The sequence below is a fragment of the Bos mutus genome, chromosome 2, assembly GCF_027580195.1.
Source record: "Bos mutus isolate GX-2022 chromosome 2, NWIPB_WYAK_1.1, whole genome shotgun sequence".
In the NCBI taxonomy this organism is placed as follows: Eukaryota; Metazoa; Chordata; class Mammalia; order Artiodactyla; family Bovidae; genus Bos; species Bos mutus.
Genome location: NC_091618.1, coordinates 119,206,388 through 119,225,720, shown reverse-complemented (window position 1 = coordinate 119,225,720; position 19,333 = coordinate 119,206,388). Strand labels below are relative to the sequence as shown.

Below are 19,333 nucleotides of genomic sequence, written 5' to 3'. Positions count from 1 at the left end.
GTGATGACCTGAGAAAAGAGTTCAAGAAACTCTAGATTCCAGTGCTATGTCCAGGCTTATATTTATGATTCAGCATTTACAACAATAAAAAGGCAATTCTTTACTCTTTAAGGTAACCTAGCCTATGATACACAAATAAGAAGCTTACATAAAGCCATCTTCCTTACAACTTGTGTTCTATAAACTGTCCTTAAGTCTATACTTGCTGATGGGCAGCTCGTTGCAAAGCATTAGGACTCCAACATGGAGATAAGGGCATCAGCTCCCACAATAGACAGAATCTATAGGAACCCCTGTGTTGGATATCCCAATTCCCCACCACTCCTCCCATCATCCTCCTCAGTCTCATTCAAGTCACAGAGCACCTAATAGTTATCTGACTGACCAGAATTAATCCCTGAAGGATGTCTGTCATTCTAACCTACATAATCTTTTACATCTCTTGAGGAATGAAGCAGCTATGTGGATGAATTTGGGCAAACAGCGATTTTCAAAGAGATTTTTCCAGTGCAGAGAGCAGAGGAGACACTTACTGAAGTTTTTCATTATTATTCCAATAATAAGAAACAGTATAATTTGCATGTCCAGGGATGTTTTCCTTATAAAGGTACCAGGACCCTGGCCTGAACATATGGCAGGTTAGATGGAAAGTCTTTGGTAAAATAAGTCACTGATTCATTCCAATGAGATGTGAACCTTCTCTAGCGCCTGCTCACGGTTAAAACTGTTGTTGCTCAGTCACCAAGTCATGTCTAACTTTTTGCAACCCCATGAACTGCAGCACACCAGGCTTCCCTGTCTTTCACTAACTCACTGAGTTTGCTCAAACTCATGTCCCTTGAGTCGGTGATGTCATCCAACCATCTCATCCTCTGTCGCCCCCTTCTTCTCTTGCCCTCAATCTTTCCCAGCATCAGTCTTTTCCAATGAGTCAGCTCTTCACGTCAGGTAGCCAAAGTACTGGAGCTTCAGCATCAGTCCTTTGAGTGAATATTCAAGGTTGATTTCTTTTAGGATTGACTGGTTTGATCTTCTTGCTATCTGAGGGACTCTCAAGAGTCTTCTCCATTACCACAATTTGAAAGCATTAATTCTTTGGTGCTCAGCCTCAATAAACCAATCCTATCTCTTTATTTGAATAAGAATTAGAATTCTGTCCTCTGAATGTTAATCCATGCAAATCCCACAGACATTATTTGAATGAACGGAAACTGTCAGCATGGCTCCATTTAACCAGCATGTTGCTTGGATTTTTATGCATGACAGAGCAGGGCTGAAATGTGGCAGGTGTGAATAGGCCAGATGACACACTGAGTCAGACTGTGCTCAGGGGAATGAGTCTGATGATGCAAACTATTTAGAGGGAGGAAGAAATACCAAATAATAAGTATGTTCTCCTTAAAGCAGAACCTCAGTTACTGATTTAGAAGGGAGAAAATAAAATAATGCTTAAGAACTGGGTTGACACAGAAGGTCCACTAGGAAACAGCATAATGAGTTCTAATCTGCCCTTCACTGAAGGAGAACAGCAGTGCTTCAGGTATCGTTTCTATATGAAGAGGCTTTTGTGTGGTCTTCTGAATAAAGGGTTGCCATTTCCTTCTCCACTGTATAAAGGGCAACTGCTACTGCCATACCTTCTACATACTTCTGTCTAAATCCATGTCCAGAAATAAAATGTACAGGCACAGATAACTCTCCACATTTTTAGCCATACCTAACTACAGTCTCTTTATACACAAGTTTGTGTTCAGAAGTTTCTAAGACAGTTATAGCCAGGGTATTAACTACAAAAAAAGAATCTCCTTGATGGTTATAAATTTAGTCTGATGCTAAAGGTATGGTGTTTGGCAAGCATGAGCTCTTAGCTCCAGTAGGCCCTCCGAGTAGCATATACTCTCCAAACCCCTACTGGGATAGCTAGCCCAGGCTAGAAGTTGTTGTTCAGTTGCTGAGTCTTTGTAGCACGTTAAACTGCAGTACACTAGGCTTCCTTGTCCTTCATTATCTCCTAGAGTTTGCTCAAACTCATGTCCACTGAATTAATGATGCCATCTAACCATCTCATCCTCTGTCGCCCCCTTCTCCTCCAGCCCTCAATCTTTCACAGCATCCAGGTCTTTTCCAATGAGTCAGCTCTTCGCATCAAGTGACCAAAGTATTGGAGCTTCAACTTCAGCATCAATCCTTCCAATGAATATTCAGGGTTGATTTGCTTTAAAATTGACTAGTTTGATCTCCTTGTTATCCAAGGGACTCTCAAGAGTCTTCTCCAGATATGCCTCAATTTCTTGTTCAGTACTCTAGTCTGAAATTATGGCTGTTTTATTTAATAAGGATTATGATCCTTGTTAATTATTTGAAACTGCTCATATATGGAGAGATGGAGCCCTCTCTCCTGTAGTCTCATTTGTAGTCTGGAGTCTGATTTGGAGTAATGTGATGATCTGGAGAATTTGTTACCCTAGCTTTGCATGTCAGTCTTGCCTAAATTACCTTACTTCTACCTACCATCTTCCAGACGGCCACCATCAGGCCAAAGTTGATTCTGGGCATTACTGCTAATTACCCAACTTGAAGGAAAACCTTAGAGACAAGGCCCTTATCTCCATGTCCATAGAACTCTGGGTAACACATGGATGAGGTTCTGACAGTCTATGAACCCTCAACACTAGTTTCATGTATAGATAGCTTTGGATATATGCAAATGAATTTTCTTCAAAGTTTCAAAGGATCCATAGCCCAGAAGTTTAATATCCACCATGCAGAAGAGCAGCCCATTCTTCCTGTCCTGGTCCCTCATAGTTTTAGTTTCTTTCTGCCCCCTACTGATGAGTGTCACTGAAATCCTGAAAAGTACAATGAATGAACCAGATAGAATTATAACTACTTCAGAGCAGTTTTATAAGTCAGCTACAGCATTACAAAATGTCCTCTTTACTCCAATTTCTTCCTCACATATCCCACTTGGGGTTAAGTAAAATCAGCAACTTCTATTACTTAATGATACAACATTCTAAGACAACTTGTTAATGGATATTTAATTGATTTTCATCCAATTAAAACATTTGTTCAAATTGCACAGGATGCCAGTGGAGGGTGTCAGTTTCCAAGAATATTCTCTGCCACAAGTTCTATGGTTTTTTTTCCTTTGCTTGACTCTTCCTGCTGTTTTAATTAAGCTATCATGGTCTAAAGGGGTAAAATCCAAACTTATTCACAGTTGACATTGAAGAACTTAAACACATACTAATTAGCTTCTTTATTTGAATATCCTCTCATACTGACTTTGTGATCTTCTGAAATTAAAACTCTCTTATCAAATCACAATTCCTGGCTTGTTGCACTTTTTTTTTTTTTTACTGATTCCTTTTTTTTCTTCCGCTATTTTTTTATTGCAGTAGAAGACAATAATGTAAAATTTACTGTCTTGACCATTTTTCAGTTCTTTCTGTTGGCTTCTTACAATTCTTACTATGGCTGCACAGGTGGTGCAGTGGTAAAGACCCCATTATAGGACACCACTCACAGGTATTAAAAAATACACTATTTTTCCATTAGATTTCATTTTCACCTCAAATAAAAAACCTGTTGATATATTTTTATCTGACATTTTTCTTCACACTGTGTCCAGCTCTTCCCCACTCCTCCCTGGAGATGAAGTTAAGACAGCTCCCTGCTTGGTTGATTCTGCAGGGAAATTACAAAGAAAGAAGAAAGTTCTTTTTAAACTTTTCTAAGTTCTTTTTTTTTCTTTCAGTTTTTGATTCTTTATAGCAAGAGAGTCAAACTACCCACAGAACCTACCAGTAAAAACCAGCAGTAAAAAGAAAATGGATTTCATTGCCAGTTACAAGAATGAGGTTAAGGTTTGAAATTCCTTACAACAATACTTCACTATCTCATTGTATCAAAAATTATTGGCTATGCATTAAGATAAGCCATATGTATCTGGTTCCTAATTAATAAATATTATCTTTTCATTTAAATTAAATTTAAAACAATAACTTTCAACAAATGAATTTCTTCTCAATTGAGCTATTATTGCTGGAGAGAAAAATTACCAAAGTCAAGGGTATATGGATACATGTATCAGAATTTTGCTCTATTTTGTTGTTATTGATTTGTCAAGAGAACAAAGAATATATACACATACATTTATATTGCTGTAGGGAACTGTTCAGTATTTCAGCATGAACACTGTCAGTACAGAGCAGAATGGAGGCTTATGTGTGAAAGAAGGTAAACAGTGGTGGGGAAGGCAAGTCTACAGGGCTAGCTTTAAAAGTGAAGTTTAAAAAAATTAAAAACAAAACAAATAAACAAAACCATTACAGAGCTTCAGAGCAACCCAAGATCTGGCCATAAAAGGCCCTAAGAAGGCCATAAGTCCTGGGAGAAGTAAGAACACACCTCTGCATACTCCATTTCCAGCTCTGGAATTGTAATCAGGATCATAAGTGACTTCAAGCTTGAGTAGCCATATGAATAACTGAAAGTGTGTGCATTTAGTAACAAGGAGTGGTGGCAAGAGTGACAGACGAAAGATTCCATCTGAAAGCCTTCCAATGTAAAGAGAAAGCTGAAACACTGAAACACGAAGTCAGAGAGATAAAGACAAATCGCATATGACGTCACTTACATGCAGAGTCTCAAACATGACAGAAATGAACTGATCTATGAAACAGAAACAGACTCACAGACATGGGGGACAGACTTGTGGTTGCCAGGGTGGGGGTGGGGGAGGAATGCATTGAGAGTTTGGGATCAGCAGTTGCAAAATATTATATATAGAATGGATAAACAAGGTCCTACTATATCGCACAGGGAACTCTATTCAACATCCTGTTATAAACCATAGTAAAAAAGTCAGTCAGTCAGTTCAGTCACTCAGTCGTGTCTGACTCTGTGACCCCATGAATCACAGCACGCCAGGCCTCCCTGTCCATCACCAACTCCCAGAGTTCGCTCAGACTCACATCCATCGAGTCGATGATGCCATCCAGCCATCTCATCCTCTGTTGTCCCCTTCTCCTCCTGCCCCCAATCCCTCCCAGCATCAGGGTCTTTTCCAATGAGTCAACTCTTCGAATGAGGTGGACAAAGTATTGGAGTTTCAGCATTAGCATCAGTCCTTCCAATGAACACCCAGGACCGATCTCCTCTAGAATGGACTGGTTGGATCAAGAATATGAGAAAAAAGTGTGTGCATGTGCACACATAGCTGAATCACTTTGCTGTACAGCAGAAATTAATACAACATTTTAAAGCAACTATACTTCAATAAAATAAATTTTAGAAAAAAGAAAAGATAAAGATGATATAAGTGATAGAGGCAGATTTATGTAGTAAAATTTGCACTGTATTCAAAAGAACTCTGAAGCATTTCATAAGAGCCTATGGGGCACAGTCTTTTGGTAGGAAGCTGAACAAAAGAAGGGGTATGTTTGGGGAAATGGTGGGAAATATTCAAACAATCTGAGATAAGCCCTGAAGCTGAGAGATGACAAGGGTAGGAAGGAGAAGAGCAGCTGCCTCTGAAGCGTATAGCCTTACTCTCTCCACCTCTCTTCAATCTTTACCCTCCTATTCCCAAAGAATCTGTATTAAAAGATGGTGAAAGAGTGAGCAATGGATTAGAAGGTTTTGAGGAAGCAAGAGTAAAGGAAGCACACTGGTGAGAAGATCCTAGGCTGGAATAGATAAAAGGAAGGGTGCAGCCTGAGGCCAGGGAACTATGTCTGCATGATCATTCTGATGAAAGGGAGATCCATCACCTGTTGGGGCCAAATGTCAGCCAAGCAACTCCATGGTATATCACCTGTATCCATGGAGGTTACTCTGGAAATATCATAGCAGTGATGTGAACTAAGAACTCCCAAAGAAATATCCATTGTTAGCCACTATTTTAATGATTGTTTTATCCTACTTCTTGCCTTTGTAGCATAATATCAGTGTCATGTAATACTAGACTCAAACAACTGAGAAAATATTTTAAATACTCACTTGGTTTCAAATACAAGGTTGTGGGGGTGTGTGTGTGTGATTTCTGGTTGGTTTATGTTACTGAAATCAAGAGGAGAACTTCTCTGTGTTCTTTAAAAAAAAAAAAATGATTAGCTAAAAGGCAAACTCTGCTAACCAATAAACAAATGAATCTAGAAAAAAAGAAGAGAAAGAGAGGGTAGAAGTTGGTCTCTAGCATTCATCTTTGTAAAACAACAAAATCATATTAACTGGAACCTGTGACCTTCACTATTTCAACACAGAAAAAAGAAGTCAGCATCACTAATTGACAATTCTGCTTGGAAGTCTCTCTTACGATGTTTAACTTGGTTGGTACAAATGGTTTTTGCCAATTAAAGTTGTGCAATATTCTCAGAGATTGAAATATTCTCAGCAATGACATCTTCTTGGAAAAAAAATAGTTGGGTTTTTTAAGTTCTTAATTTAAGAATGTTTTAAGAAGGGCTTGCCACTAAATATTCATTTTTTAAATATCATAATTATTTTCTAAATTACTATTTGGGGATGTTGAGAATGAAGACCCAGAAATTTCTCCATTATCAAAGCATGAAACATATTAAATAGTAATATTTTGTTACATAATACTTTCATAAGCCTGAGAATTTCTGAGTCATTAAAGCTATTTCTGTTGATCTACTATAAGTTGGTCTTTTGATCTGCTGCAAGTCCAAGTCAGTAGAAACAAGCAAGAAACATCAATCTGATTTAAATTAAACAAAATTGCATCAAGTAGCTATGTAAATAAAAGAAACAAAAAGAAATGTGTAGATTACTCACATAAGAAGAGGTGCAAATGGACAATAAACATATGGAAAAAAGACAGCTTAACCCATAGCCCTAAAGAGCATGGGGCTCTAGACTAAGGTTACCTACATTTAAGTCTAGACTGTTATTCCTAGATGTGACCTTGGCCAAATCACCGATCTATGCCTTAGTTTCATCTGTAAATATAATCAGATAACATACCTCACAGGGATACTGTCAGGAGCACAGAAGAGAATTCACTTAAGTGATTTAGCAAATAATTACCATGGTATATATACTTTATAAGTATTGGCTATTATTACTATTATCAAGAAATAAACTCACACTGTTAGTAATTGGGAAGCCACAAATTGAAATAAGATTTTATTTTGCCTTATTAGGGTGGCAAAATTTTGTAAAGGAATTGGTGGTACAGTGTTGGTAAGAGAGGAAAGAAAGTGGTACACACAAACCAATTAGTGGGAATATTTATTGGTTCTGCTTCTCCGGAAAGCAACTGTAAGTGAAGGCAGAAGTGAGTTGTAGGAGTAAAGAGAGGCAAAATACACAGGTGCCATGTACAAAAACCACCTCACTGAGGACTTTTTAAATCATCACCTTCATTTGTTACACTCTACTCTTTGAAAGGCTTCCCTGGTGGCTCAGATGGTAAGGCATCTGCCTACAATGCAGAAGACCTGGGTTCCTTCCCTGGGCTGGGAAGATCCTCTGGAGAAGGAAATGGCAACCCACTCCAGTATCTTGCCTGGAAAATCTCATGGATGGAGGAGCGTGGTAGGCTATAGTCCATGGGGTCACAGAGAGTCGGACACGACTGAGTTACTCTTTGCAAGGCATTTACTGGAAGTGGTTCATTTAGGTATTATACTTGACAAACCAAGATAAGATCAAAATAAACTGAATACAAAATTTCACTGTGTATTTGTGGGAGTGCTCTTTTCTAATCCAATGATAGACAGCACCTTTCTTTTAGTAAATCCCTATAGATCTTTAAATTGAACCTATATTTAATAAAAACAACCATGTGGCATCTATTGAATACTGTAAATAGTCTTTGATATATAATACTTAATCTACTTTTTTTTCTTTCTTTTTTCTTTTTCTGTTGAGAAATGTTTCCAAGACTTCATATATTTAACCTGAATCAAGCTAACTTCATAAATTATGGTGGGGAAATTCTCTTAGTCACAACCTTTTGAAAAAATAAATAAGGCATGAAATAATAAACTGCTAAGTAGCAGCCATGGCATAGTGGAAAGCGAACTAATCCAGTCAGGAAGCCTGAGCTATGCCGTTTTGAGACCTCAAGCAAGTCTCTTAACCTGGCCAAGACTCCAATTTTCTCACCTGTAAAGCATAAGACTACTGTGACTTGCTGAAATCGTAATTCAGGGAAAATATATCACCCCAAAATTGCTGTTTCAATTTCTGAAACAGTTTTCTCCTCCCAGTTTCTATGGTAATAGAGATATGGCCTTGCTGAGCTTGTCTTGAAGCCTTCTTAGTCTAAGAAGGGAAAGAGCATCTACGGATCAGTGCCAAAATCAAATCCTTCCAGTATTCAACATTGCCATCACTGTGGGGAAGGGCTGGGAGGGAAAAGAGGGTTGAGAGAGGGAAAAAGGTATGATTTTTAAAGAGAACCCAAGTTCTATCCCCTCCATTCGACCTTTACAAGGAGAAGGAGAAACAAAGGATTATAAATCAAGCCAGGTGAATCAGGTCTCTCTTTACTGCCCCTGGAGGAACAAAATCAAGAATGACAATGGGAAGTCTGAGGGTGGGAGATGGAGGAAAGCTCAGGCTCAATCCTTCATCTTAATGTAGCACAAAAATAACCCTCTGATCTTGGGTACGGGGAAATAGGAATGAAGGACAATCACGTACAGTGGTTGAAAATTTGCCATGACTTGTTCTTGATGTCCTAGGCATGATCCCAAGTGACTCAAAGGGCATGTGAGAAATATAGGTTGAAAATATGGCTCTAACTTGATTTTAAAAAAACATTCAAGCTCTGAAGTCATGCAAGACCTGGAATTTTTTGCATTTTTCTTCCCTCCTTGCTTCCAAATCATATACACATACAGTACTACATTTCCACATATATTTCCTGTGATCATATTTAACTCCTTCAGTCTTAATGTAAGTTCAGACTTTGGGGGCAATGCTCAGGAGCCTGGTCTTTCACTCTTTGGGGCCTTCAGATATATGACAACCTGATCCAGTTAGAGTTTGGGGCTTCAGGAATAGAGCTCTAAGGATTATGTTTACCTCCATGATCAATATCACTTCTTTGATGCACTTAAAGCCCCCAAAATATACTACCTCCAGGAATTATTGTTTTATAATAATTGGCACTGAAATTGTTTTATAAAGATCCCACATTTCTAAAGGCTTATTTCTCAAACCAAGATGTTCTATGAACAACTTAAAGTGAGGGTTCCTTAGAATATCTCATTCCCAAGCACTTATTCTGAATAACTCTGTGGACCAGTATAGGAAGTACAGGGAGTGCTCATTTGGATCATTAAAAGTGATAAATGCTCACCATTTCTTGCTGTAATAGGTTGATGCAATCTGAGAAAGTGTCCCAAAATAATAAATGGTGTTATTTAAAAATTAATTAGCTAATACATAACATTTTGACTTTTATATGTTTTAAGATTCAGAAATTGGTGATGCCCAGTTTGATGTCAACAGGGCAGACTTAGCTGTAGGCAAATTTATGAAAAAGTGAAAGTTTTCTTTGGCACCCTCCAAATATCATTTTTCACTCTGCACTCTGTCTCTTATGAAGGCCCCTCAGCACTCAAATTGCCCTCAGTGTCTCCCGGTGGGCTGGGTACTCCCACGCAGTGTCCTCCCTGACCAGCCCACCCCAAGCAGGGCCTCATTAATGAGGTCCTTACTTCACACTAGCTTCTAATCAAAGCTTAGCTTGTCATATATTCTACTCTTAGTACATTCCTTTAGCTTTAAAAACTGTTTATTACTAAGAAGTTAAAGTCCATTAGGTATCATTAGTTATTAGATCTGGTTACATTATTAAGTATTAATATATTAAAAGTAAATTAATAAAATCTGCATTATTTTTTCACAAAACGCTTTGCAAGAATTTGGAGTAGAAAATGGCAACCACTCCAGGGTTCTTGCCTGGAAAATTCCATGGACAAAGGAGCCTGGTGGGCTATGGTCCATGGGGTCACAAAGAGTCCGACACGACTAGGCGACTAAGCACACACCTTTTCGAGAATTAGTGTCAAAGCAGTCTTCAGCAGTATCCCTACTTCAAATGCCTCAAAGCTTCTGTCATGAGTCAAGGCATGATGCCATGATAAGAGTAAACAGTAAGGCCACCACAAAATGATCTTTTGAATTCACCTGTTTTTTGTCAGTATAAACAGATAGAACATTTTATGGATGAAATTAAAGGATCATAGAAAAATAATATTACATCTTGCATTGTTTTCTTCTCTTTTGGGAAACTTTTGGTGATCCAGCCTTTTATTTCAGGGTACCTCTATTATTAGCTAAGGGGACCAGGGTTCTACCCCAAAGACAGAGAAGACTACTCTAGATGCCAAGACTCAGTTCTTGTGGTAATTTTAAAGGATTCTCATAAAAGAGACACCTATATCTCTCATCCTGGGAGAAAAGTGGGAGAAGATTTCAGATGGAAGCTCTGGCTAGGAATAAAGGTTGCATTCAACCATAACTGTCTTCATTATTGTATCTCTTGAGAATCTAACTACAGCAATAGTGACTAGAAATTATGCGAGTTTGATGGAAGCAAATAAGGTTTTTGAGTGAATTACCCAATTTTTTCTCCAACAATAAATTACATTGTTCTGTAACTATTTTTTACTCCTTTCTTATTTTGTTGCTTTCACACGGAATACCTAAGCAAGAAATCAGCCTCTCTTTGTACCCCCAGTTCACAAATTAAATTTCTCCTTATTTTAGTTTTTTAGATGAGCTAAAACAACTTTCTACCTCCCTTGTTTTGGCAGCCAGAATTCAGCTCTCCCAACAATGTTTGACCACTGGAAATTAGATTACTGGAAATCCAGAGGTTTCGGTCCCAAATAATCTTCACAAAAATAAATGTATAACTGTTGAGACAGTCAGACCTTATCAGTGAAGATCATTCAGCTTGTGCCATTTCACATAATGGTAAAAGACTAGATCTTTCCCCCTAAGATCAGGAATTAGACAAAAACGGCCTCTTTCACAACTTCTAGAACATTCAAGATTATAGTAGAGGTTTAAGCCCAGATGATTAGGCAAAAAATAAATAAATAAAAGACATCCGGATTGAAAAGGAAGTAACTCAGCTCATCTCCCGTCTTTCCCTGAAAGGGATTTACTCACATAACTTAAAAGCAGATGCCTGCGAGTCAGGCTTCTAACTTTAGTACAGATCTTAGGCTTGGCTGCATCATCCTCAGAGACTGAGGAAACTGGCAGACATCTCTAGCCTTCTCCCTCCATTCTGCTCTGACAATAAAACCAAGTTGCTAGTATGGCCCTGGAAAGAGCTTATATATACATAAGAAACCCAAGCTTTTGCATCTGCCACCAGGGAGACATGCCTCCAGATTGCTTGGCTCTCATAGCCAGTGGAGCTTATATTCACAAGTTCCACACTAGCAAACAAAGAAATAGTTCTTAATGGGCACAGAACTACCCCATTGTCTCCTTGGATATATATGCAATTATCTCAATAAATGCAGAAAACTCATTTGATAAAATTCAAATACTTTTCTGATAAAAATTCTCAATAAACTGGATATAGAGGGATCATACTCCAGTATTCTTGCCTTGAGAATCCCAAGGACTGAGGAGCCTGGTGGGCTGCCATCTGTGGCTTCGGACAGAGTTGGACACGACTGAAGTGACTTAGCAGCAGCAGCAGAGGGATCATATGTCAGTATGATAAAAGCCTATATGACAAGCCCACAGTTAACATTATATTCAACAGAGAAAGGCTGAAAGCTTTTCCTCTAAGATCAGGAAAAAAACAAGGATGTCCACTTCCACCATTTTTATTCAACAGTAGTGGAAGTACTAGCCAGAACAATTTAAGCAAGAAAAAACAAAAACAAATTGGAAAGGAAGATATAAAATTATCTCTATTTGCAGATGATATCATATTGCTGCTACTGCTGCTAAGTCGCTTCAGTCGTGTCTGACTCTCTGCGACCCCATAGATGGCAGCCCACCAGGCTCCCCTGTCCCTGGGATTCTCCAGGCAAGAACCCTGGAGTGGGTTGCCATTTCCTTCTCCAATGCATGAAAATGAAAAATAAAAATGAAGTTGCCCAGTCGTGTCCAACTCCCAGTGACCCCACGGACTGCAGCCTGCCAGGCTCCTCCGTCCATGGGATTTTCCAGGCAAGAGTACTGGAGTGGGGTGCCATTGCCTTCTCCAATATCATATTATGTATAGAAAATCCCAAAGACTCCAGAGAAAATTTAAAAACTCAATAAAATTTCAGGCTACAAAATCAATATAAAAATGTTTTTTTCTGTACACCAATAACGAACTATCAAAAAGAGAAATTTTTTTAAAATCCCATTAATAATAGCATCAAAAAGAATAAAATATTTAGGAACAAATTTAACTAAGGAGGTAAAAGATCTATACACCAAAAACTCTAAGACTTTGATGAAAGATATTGAAGAAATCATACAAAATTGGAAAGATATTTTATGTCTCTGATTGGAAGGATTAAGAGTGTTAAAATGTTGATATTACCCAAAGCAATCCAGAGGATCAATGCAATCCCTATAAAAATGTTAATGACATTTTTTCATAGCAGTAGAAAAAAAAATCGTAAAATTTGTTTTGGAACCACAAAAATCCCTGAGTAGACAAAATACCTTTGGAAAAAAAAAATGCCTCCAGCATCACACTTACTGATTTCAAACTATATTACGAAACTGTAGTAATCAAAACAGGATGGTACTGGCATAAAAACCAACACAAAGATCAATGGAACAGAACAGGGAATCTAAAAATAAATGTCACATATATGGTCAATTAATTTAGGAGAATGGAGAAGGCAATGGCAACCCACTCCAGTACTCTTGCCTGGAGAATCCCAGGGACGGGAGCCTAGTGGGCTGCCATCTATGGGGTCGCAGAGAGTCAGACACGACTGAAGCGACTTAGCAGTAGCAGCAGCATGAGATGGAAGAAAATATCTATAAACCATATACCTGATAAATAATTGATATCCAAAATATACAAGGAAGTCATACAACCTAACAGCAAAATAAATAAACAAACAAACAATTTAAAAGTGACCTGAACAGACATTTGTTTTTCAAAAAACACATACAAATGCCCAACAGGTACATGAAATTGTGCTGAACATCACTAATCATTAGGGAAATGCAAATCAAAACCACAGTGAGCTATTATTTCATACTTGTCAGGGTGGCTATTATGAAAAAGATAAGAGATAACAAATGCAAGTGGGGATATGATAAAAAGGGAAACCTTGTACATTGTTGGTGGGAAAATATTGCCACTGTGGGAACAGTGTGGGGTTTCCTGAATAAGCTAAAAACAGAATCACCATATGACCCAGTAATTCCATCCTTGGGTATACACCCAAAAAAAAAAAAAAAACATTATCTAAAAAGCTTTATTCCAGTGTTCATTACAGCATTATTTACAATAGCCAAGTTATGGAAACAACCAAACTACCCATTGACGGATGAATGGATAAGGAAAATGTGGCATAGGTATACAATAGAATATTATATAGCCTTAAAAGTAGATCCTGTCACTTGCAATAACATAGATGAACCTGAAGGGCATTATACTAAGTGAAACATTGCAGAGAAAGACATAGTTTCACTTACAAGTGGAAATTTTAAAAAAAGTCATCAAAACAAAGTAGAAAAGTTGAATAGTACCCCTTGAAGGGGTACTACTGGAAGAAATGGAAGAAATAGAGGTTGGCAAAAAGTACAAACTTTGAGTTACAAGGTGAATAAAACCTGAGGTACTAAACAAACAAACAAACAAACAAAATCTGAGGTTCTAAAGTGAAAAACGGTGCCTATGTTTAACACTACAGTATACAACTGAAATTTTCTATGAGTATAATTTAAATGATATCACCAAAAAAAAATGAGGTGATGGTTATATTAATAAATTTGATGGGAGAAATCCTTTGATAAGTGTATATTTATATCAAATTATCAAATAGTATATGCTAAACATGACTGGTTCCAAATAGGAAAAGAAGTACGTCAAGGCTGTATATTGTCACTCTGCTTATTTAACTTCTATGCAGAGTACATCATGAGAAACGCTGGACTGGAAGAAGCACAAGCTGGAATCAAGATTGCTGGGAGAAATATCAGTAACCTCAGATATGCAGATGACACCACCCTTAGGGCAGAAAGTGAAGAGGAACTCAAAAGCCTCTTGATGAAAGTGAAAGAGGAGAGTGAAAAAGTTGGCTTAAAGCTCAACATTCAGAAAACTAAGATCATGGCATCTGGTCCCATCACTTCATGGGAAATAGATGGGGAAACAGTGGAAACAGTGGCAGGCTTTATTTTTCTGGGCTCCAAAATCACTGCAGATGGTGACTGCAGCCATGAAATTAAAAGACACTTACTCCTTGGAAGGAAAGTTATGACCAACCTAGATAGCATATTCAAAAGCAGAGACTTTACTTTGCCAACAAAGGTCCGTCTAGTCAAGGCTATGGTTTTTCCTGTGGTCATGTATGGATGTGAGAGTTGGACTGTGAAGAAGGCTGAGAGCCGAAGAATTGATGCTTTTGAACTGTGGTGTTGGAGAAGACTCTTTAGAGTCCCTTGGACTGCAAGGAGATCCAACCAGTCCATTCTGAAGGAGATCAGCCCTGGGATTTCTTTGGAAGGAATGACGCTCAAGCTGAAACTCCAGTACTTTGGCCACCTCATCTAAAGAGTTGACTCATTGGAAAAGACTCTGATGCTGGGAGGGATTGGGGACAGGAGGAGAAGGAGATGACAGAGGATGAGATGGCTGGATGGCATCACTGACTCAATGGATGTGAGTCTGAGCGAACTCCGGGAGTTGGTGATGGACAGGGAGGCCTGGCGTGCTGCGATTCATGGGGTCGCGGGGAGTTGGACACGACTGAGTGACTGAACTGAACTGAAACATCTTATAATTTTGTCAATTATACCTCAATAAAGTTGAAAAAAATTTAGACTAAAAGCAATCCTTCCTTACCAAATATTGAGCAACCCTTCATTCAGTGACAAAAGCAACATAAGAAGCTCATTGTAGTAATAGGCAACCAAGTAAGCATCATTTCTTTTTTTTCTCTCAGTTTTTGAGTAAAAATTTCTCTACCTGGATAACTATCTTAATCTCCATTCTATAGTTTAATATACTATCACTATCCCTTACCACTCAAGAATCTCTCTGCTTCTCTTCTCTCTGAGGAAGGATGAGTATGGCTTAGAGCAGGTGGAAAGCCCTAGTTAATTCCTCAAGAAACTGGTCATCACCCTTGAGGTTTAGACATGAGGCATGGTGGAACAGAGATGGAAGAAGCAGGATGAAATTGAACTGAAAAGGAATAAAATGTGCTGCTGGGCTGGGCTTCCTGGTGGGAGGTAGCTCTCCTGTTGTTCAGTCGCTAATTCGTGTCCAACTCCCTGCAACCCCATGGACTGCAGAACACCAGGCTTCCCTGTCCTTCACTATCTCCCAGAGTTTTCTCAGACTCATGTCCTCTGAGTTGTTGATGCCAGCCCTCCTGCTTGAGGCCAAATCCCAGTACTCAGAGGAGTTGACAAGCTCTCAGTAAGTCAAGGATGGCATCATTACCCAAGGGAGCTCTGCTGGTGGTTTGGCATAGCTACAGCAATGTCTTCTGTGAACATTTTTGAGAGACAGGCAAAATGCAGTACTCATGAGAGGCCTGGTCAAAACAGTTCTCCAATTATTGGCTTCCTGTTGGTAAGTGGACTTCAGTTTCTGGGAAGAAGGTATTGCCTTGTCGGCTTAGGAAGAGCCTAGGATTCCCAGCCAAGGGGATAGAGTTCAATGCAGAAAGAAGAGAAGCTAGAATACAAAACCAAAAAATCAAGATAGACGTCTCCTCATGTGGACTTTGCAGATACAATTAGGAGATGAAGACGTTGAAAAGTACTGTAGCTCAGCAGTAAGGCTCACTCCAGACATAGTAGACTTAGTGCAGAGAATTCTGGGTCAAGTAGCAAGAGTAATATGAAAAACATTTAATGGCTAGGAAGGAATGAGCCCTGACACTCAAAACAGATGTAGTTATAGACACACTGATCAGAGGTACCCGTGCATACCCCTTAATAGTACCCCTTCAAGGCAGAATATCTTCAGTTCAAAATAAGTGAACATTTCTATCCAAACCTAAAAAACTAAAAATGTTTCTCAGTTGGAGAGATGGCACTGCTATTGGCATTTTGGCTGGGACAATTCCTCATTATTATTATTATCAACTATTCTTTATCTCACAAAATGTTTATCACCCTTGGCTTTAGGGACTAAATGCCTTAGTCATAGCCTACTAACAATATCATCTCTTACAACCTAATGACAATATCATCTGTTTCTTGTACCACAGTGGATGGTACAAATCTTGGTTTAGAACTGCAGCTACACAGCTCAAAAGTAAATGTCAGGTCAGGCTTAATCTAGACATTTATAAAGTCAATACCGCATCTGTTCCCTTCAGTTTGTCCCACTGCTTCCTCCACCAGCCAGCTCTGGTCTCAGATTGGCCCCTATAGAAACAATGGCTCCAGCAGTTCCAGATTTCACATTCCCAGAACACTTTCCAGAAGGAAACAGAATCCTTACCCTAGTATTCCCATCAAAAGTCCCCAGATCCCACTGTAATTAGACTGTTTTGGTCACATCCCATCCTGAAACAATACTGAATCCAGAGAGATGCAATGCTTTTATTGGCTTAACATTGATCACATGCTGCTCTGGTAGAGGGAGGGGCTGAAGTTGATTTCCCCAGGTTGAGGTGCAACCTTAAAGTGAAGATTAAAGGCTGTTGTGAAGGGGACAATTTGAGAAATGAACACCGGGAATATAGTCAACAAATGTACACTGTAAGGTTGCTACTGAAAGTGTCACTGCATGAATTGCTTGTTATCAACTAATGACAATATAAAAATATACTTATACCATAACATAAACCAACTGGATCCCTGAGTAGACTGCTGAGTTCAGCTGATATTTATTTCATAAGACTTTCTCAATGAAATTGACATCTTGTGTCTCCTGAAAAGGTACCTTGAGAAAACAGCACATCACCACTTTTGTGGTATTCCTACCAAATATGCACGTACGATTTGAATCTAATCAGAACAAAACATCAGACAAATCCAAATCAAAGAGCATTCTACAAAATAACTGACCCATACGCTTCAAAAATGTCAGCGTAATAAAAGACCAAACAACAAAAACATTGAGGAACTGTTTCAGAGTAAAGGAAACGAAAGAGACATGACAACTGAAAGCCATGTGCGATCTAGGATTTCATCTTGCCACTGAGGACTGGTAAATCGGCAAAATTTGCATAAGGTCTGTAGATTAGGTCACAGTATTCTGTCAATGATAATTTCCTGATTTTAACTGTGTTGTGGTTATGTAAGAGAATGTCTTTGTTTTTAGAAAATAAGTACTAAAATGTTTAAAGGTAAAGAGACATTTTTACAACTTCCTTACAAACTTGTATGTATGTGTGTGTATATGAGAGTGTATGTGGGAGGGGAATGGAGGGAGAAGACGAGAGACAGAGACAAAGAGAGAGAAAGAGAGAAAATGATAAAGCAGATGTGGTAAAACATTAAATTCAGGAAATCTTGCTTAAAGGTATAAAATTCATTGTGCTATTCTTATAATTTTTCTGTAAGCCTCAAAGTATATTTACTTAAAATTAAACTAAAATAAAATTTCAGAATCTATAAATAGCAGCAAAAATGAGGATGTTTCTACTAAAATATTCACTCAATTTGCTTAAAATACATATGCCGTTTTTTGGCTACTGTCTCAAGGTTTAATTCTTATTTTTGGAATGCACGATCATAAATATGTGCATGTAAGAAGAAAATCAACTATTTAAGATATAAATGTTCTTTGTTTTTTCAGGAAGCCAGAAAAACAGATACATAAACACAATCCTACCGTGTGAAAAGTGAAAATTTTGTGCTCATTTCATGAAATCTGAAATTTTAAAAAAAGTCTGCCCATTCTTCCAGAAAATCAACTGAAAACTCTTTAGAGATAATGTTGACACTTTTAAGAAATCAACCCCCCAAAAAGCAAAAAACACCCTGCAAATGTGCTAGCACTCTGGGCCCTGCAGAAGTGGAAGAGTCTCTCCCAGAGTGTTTCTCCAGGAGGCCCCATCAAATCTTTGGTCCACACTGATCACCGCCAAGATGCCCATTGGTGCATGACTTACAATGACCACCACTTCCATGCCAGGCTTCAGGTCAAAGAAATTTCAGCTAAACTTTTTCTGGGGTCCCACCACCTTGGGTAGTCATTTTTTTCCATTTTACCGCCCCTCACCCCATGCTAAGGTACTACCATTGAATGAGGTCCAAGTTCCCCCTACTTGTAGACTTACCCAGCTCTGTTAGTCTCTCTCACCAAATGAGTCTTTCTTCCCTTCCACTACAATATACCCCCCTCCAGAGGTGCCTGACTTCAGAAGACAAAAGCCAGGGAAGGCTGGGAGTAAGTCGTTTCTATTTTCAGACGTATCACAAATCTTCCCTGAGGCAAGAGTGGTCTCTATCTATTAATAACTGCAGGCTTGCAATGGAGGAAATATCAATGGAAGGTATAGGGGGAAAAAAACAAATGAGACATAATTTCATATTCACAAGAGAAGAATCTCTTTTGAAGAGAAAAAAGGAACATTTGTTTAGTAATTTTCCTAGTACAATATCCTAATTTCATAACTAGTTGGTCATTTTTTTTTAGCTCGGGAATGGAATGGTACCAGCTACTGCTTTAGGTGGTTGTGGTCAGCACTGTGGTCTTCCCTGGCAGCTCAGCTGGTACAGAATCCACCTGCAATGCAGGAGACCCCAGTTCAATTCCTGGGTTAGGAATTCCCCTGCAGAAGGATAGGCTACCTACTCCAGTATCCTTGGACTTCCCTGGCGGCTCAGACAGTAAAGAATCCGCCTGCAATGTGTGAGACCTGGGTTTGATTCTCCCGTAGCCTCTGCAGAGGTCACCTGCAGCTTGATGGACAGTTGCCCTAATGGTTCTTCAGCATAGAATTCTTTACCTGAACACTTTCTCTGGCTGCAAGAGCATGAAGGGCCACTGTCCTGTTAGGGGCAATTCTGAGGTATGTTCTCCATGCAGTCCAATATGATTACTAGCAAAGGTAACTATTGACCACTTGAAAGTAGCTGTTCCAAACAGATATGCAACTCACATGTAAAATATGCACTGGACTTCAAAATCATAGTATGAAAAAAAGATACATTATCTCATTAATGTATTTAT

General features: G+C 38.7%; 1 long non-coding RNA gene across 1 annotated transcript in view; it reads right to left on the bottom strand.

Moving 5' to 3' along the window:
* Positions 1 to 18,507, bottom strand: part of LOC138990407 (uncharacterized) — a 182,637-nt gene extending 164,130 nt beyond the window's left edge. Inside the window, exon 1 of the long non-coding RNA XR_011466498.1 lies at positions 18,438 to 18,507. This is a non-coding gene — a long non-coding RNA (uncharacterized lncRNA). The remainder of the gene's footprint in view (positions 1 to 18,437) is intronic.
* Between the last annotated feature and the right edge of the window lie 826 nt (positions 18,508 to 19,333).